We start from the raw sequence: 4047 nt of genomic DNA, 5'->3' as shown, positions 1-4047 counted from the left end.
GGGTGTGTGTGAAAAGACTTGTCTGTACATCTGACCACAGGCTTTCATCCCAGCCATTCAATATCATTTTATGAGTTGTGTGAGCATAGAAATGGAACTAGACAGACTTTTGCAAACAGCTTAAAGGAAATTTGCTGTATGCATCTGTTTACATAATTGTGTATAAATGTAAAATGCTCAACATTTTAGATATTAATTTACTATTTGTGCATCTACATAGGTTCAATCTGACATTTTAATCTCTTGACCCTCCTGCTCCCCCCAAACCTAAAAAGCTGCAGAGTAGGTAACATTTGCTAAATTACCCTCTTTGGAAATCATTTCTTATTTTGTTAAGTTCCGGTGACTGGCAACCAGCGCTCAGAGAATATGTGCTTTTGTCCATTTCCTAACTTCTATTATACCTTATATTCCAAAATGGTAATAAATTAGTTGAACACATAAGTTAGAAAAGTGTTTCAAAATACTGAAGAAAAATTAAAAATTGTTAAAAAAAAAAGTTTGGACCATTCTGTTCATGCTTAAATAATTTCTTATTTCTATCAAGTACAGAGTGCAAACAGCTTGTTCTGAACAAAAGATGTCTTCATAAAAGCAAATATTTCTATTTAAACAGTGAATTATTTAAACATTGGGAGGTGAATTTGTTGAGACTTGTAGAATACCAAATGCAAACCCGTTTCTAACACGTCACTTGTCTGTTTTCTGGCCTACTAACCACAAAAATATAATTATATCAAATTCTAATACAAAGTATCATTGTGCAGCGAGTAAAGTTTTTCCTTTTTTCTGAAGCCAAATGAAAGTCATAGTTTCTACTCACAGCTCCAGGCTGTGGTTGTATAAATATCCCTCATTACTGGGCCGAAGGCAAAGTGATTAATGAATGGCATCCTAAATCACAACTTTATTCATATTCCTAAACGCTACAGCCATTCCTAAACTAGTTTGCTAAACTTCCACAAAACAACATTACTGTCATTGCTCAGAGCCACTGATCAGACTGGCACTTACTTACCTCTCTCCCCAACGGCTCTCCTCCGGACAAACGCAGAGTTCTCCGTTGCGGTCGCCATCCTGCCAGGATCTGAGCATGCGCAGACCTGGCGTTTTCATTTCATTCAGATTCCGGGCATCAATCAGTTACAGTCTTACTATAAAAGGCACCTCTTACATGTACCGGCATTACTTCTAAATCAAACTGAGCTAAAGAAGCACGCTGACATAGTGATCAGTGCAGGAGACATCCGATTATAGGACTGTGCAGTTACATCTGCCGTTCTGAAATATGGGTGGAACGTGTTGTCTGTACTGTCTAGAGATGGGCGGGCTCAGTTCCCCGAGAACCGAACCCGGCCGACCTTTAGGTATTGGAGTACCGAGCCAAGCTGACGCTAATTCGGATTCGAAATCGAGGCAAAACGTCATTGTGACATCGTCGGATCTCGGTTCTCGCGATGTTTGAAATCCATAAATCGCCGCCTCCACAGCAATCCAGCGCCATTTGGCAGAGGGAGAGAGAAGGGTTAGGTCGCAGGCAGCATTAGAGCAAGCAGAGAGCAATTCTTCTAGCACTTGTTATAGCAGGAAGAGAGTAGGATAGAGGAGGCATTTTTGCAAACATTACCAACTGTTTGGGGTGTCATATTCCCTCCTCCAGAAACTATTTTCTGCCTGCAGAAATAGAAATATACCAGCAGTATAAAGTTTGGAATTTCCACTACAAGTGCTTTGGGGTCTCCCATATTCCCCTGTGTGAACAAACAATTTTTCTGGTGCTCAAAGTATTATCTAGCAGCACTATATAGTTTATATTTTGCACTACAAGTGTTTTGGGGTCTCCCATATTCCGCAGTGTCAAAAAAACAATTTTTCTGGTGCTGAAAGTATTATCTAGCAGCACTATATATTTTTCATATTTTGCACTACAAGTGCTTTGGGGTCTCCCATATTCCGCAGTGTGAAAAAACAATTTTTCTGGTGCTGAAAGTATTATCTAGCAGCACTATATATATTTCATATTTTGCACTACAAGTGCTTTGGGGTGTCCCATATTCCCCTGTGTGAACAAACAATTTTTTTGGTGCTGAAAGTATTATCTAGTAGCACTATATATTTCATATTTTGCACTACAAGTGTTTTGGGGTCTCATTAAAATGGATTCAAAGTAGTCCACATATGAGCAGGATCAGCAAGCAAGTGCGGGCACCAGTCCTGATGGAAGTCTTCCCTGTACGTCATCTGGTAAAGCCTATGTAAATGTACATAGTCTTTCTAAACCAGGGAAAAAAAACACACCCCAAATTTTTTTTACCGTGTTGAAGCAAAAACGAACTGTAACTGATGAAAAGTTAACTGCCGATAAAAAGAAAATTGCCAACATGACATTCTACACACGCAGTGGCAAAAAAAGGATGAGGCCTTCGCCTTTCTCTATTAGTGCGAGATCTAAAAATGTTACTGAGCCTTCTTCTTGTTCGGTCACTCGTGACCAAGCAAGACCAAGAAATTTGGAGTCCAAAAGTGGTGCACAACTACTGTTACGCGTGAAAGCCGAGCTGCAAGAAAACAGTAAAGCATTAGAGGAAAATATATGCTCAGAATCAGAAATGACACCAATCCCTGTGGAGAGTCCATCCACCAGTGGTATGTGTAATCGTGAGCATTCTGTTAGTGTACCCATAAAGAGGGACCCCTTCAGCAGTTCTGCTGATGTGTGCCTGAACAGCCCGAGTGTAGCTGGTGATACACAAATGAAGGATGCCACTTTTGAATTAGAAGAGGATGAGGTGGAGTTTTGTGTAGGCGACGAGGGCGCTAATGAGGATGTTGATGAGGATGAGGTTGTTTGTGTAAGTCCTGCAGCAGTGGCAGCAGTTCTGGCACGTGACAAGAAAAAGGTCATTGTCATGCCTGGGCATAAAACAAAAAAATCCACTTCTTATGTGTGGAATTATTTCTACACAAATCCTGACAACAGTTGTATAGCCATTTGTAGTGTATGTCAAGCCACAGTCAGTCGAGGGAGGGACCTTAACCATCAGTAACCTCGTCCATGTTACGCCATATGACGAGAGTTCATGGTAAGGTTTTGGGAAAAGCTGAAAGTTCTTCCAAAAATATTACAAGCACTCCATCATCAGCTAGGACCCTTCTGTCACCTACATCCCGACGGCTGCAATCTACACCCACAACACCGTCCTCATCAATATCCTCAGTAGCGATCGGAGTTAGCCCTGCATCCCACTTAGTAAGGCTGGATGACTCCTGCACTATAATTGATTCCTCTGAAGAATGTTTAAGCGTTAGTCCCACTGCTGCTGCTGTTGCTGCTGCTGGGGGTGAATCTTCCTCCCATAAGAAGGCCAAGAAAAAGAGCAGTCCTACATTACAACAATTAACTGTGAAACAATCATTTGCTAGGGGAAGCAAATATGACAGTAGTCACCCAGTCGCCAAGCGAATCACAGACGTCATTGCTACTATGTTAGTGTTAGATCTGCGTCCAATATCCACAATAAATGCAGCTGGTTTTTCACAGTTAATTGATGTTTTGTGTCCGCGTTACAAAATTCCACTACGACACCATTTTTCCCGTAAAGCTATTCCGCAACTATACCAAAAAGTTTGTAAAAATGTAGTAATTGCGCTGAAAAATGCCATTCTGCCCACTGTCCACTTAACCACAGATATGTGGACAAGTGGAAGTGGGCAAACCAAAGACTATATGACTGTGACAGCCCACTGGGTTGGTCATTCGCCTTCACCAGCAGGAACAGCAGAAGTATGTACACCACTACGTAACATTTGTCACAGGCAGGCCACTCTTTGTATCACTGGCTTCACTATTAGGCATACAGCTGATAATTTGTTACGAAAACTAAGAGATTTGATTGATACATGGCTTATACCACTTGGACTCTCCCCAGGATATGTCATTTCTGATAACGCCAACAATATAGTGCGAGCATTACAGCTGGGTGAATTCCATCACATTCCCTGTTTTGCTCACACAATAAACTTGGTGGTGCAGAGCTTTCAAAGAAA

The sequence above is a fragment of the Mixophyes fleayi genome, chromosome 5 (assembly GCF_038048845.1).
Source record: "Mixophyes fleayi isolate aMixFle1 chromosome 5, aMixFle1.hap1, whole genome shotgun sequence".
NCBI classification, from domain to species: Eukaryota; Metazoa; Chordata; class Amphibia; order Anura; family Limnodynastidae; genus Mixophyes; species Mixophyes fleayi.
This window is presented reverse-complemented; position numbering follows the sequence as displayed.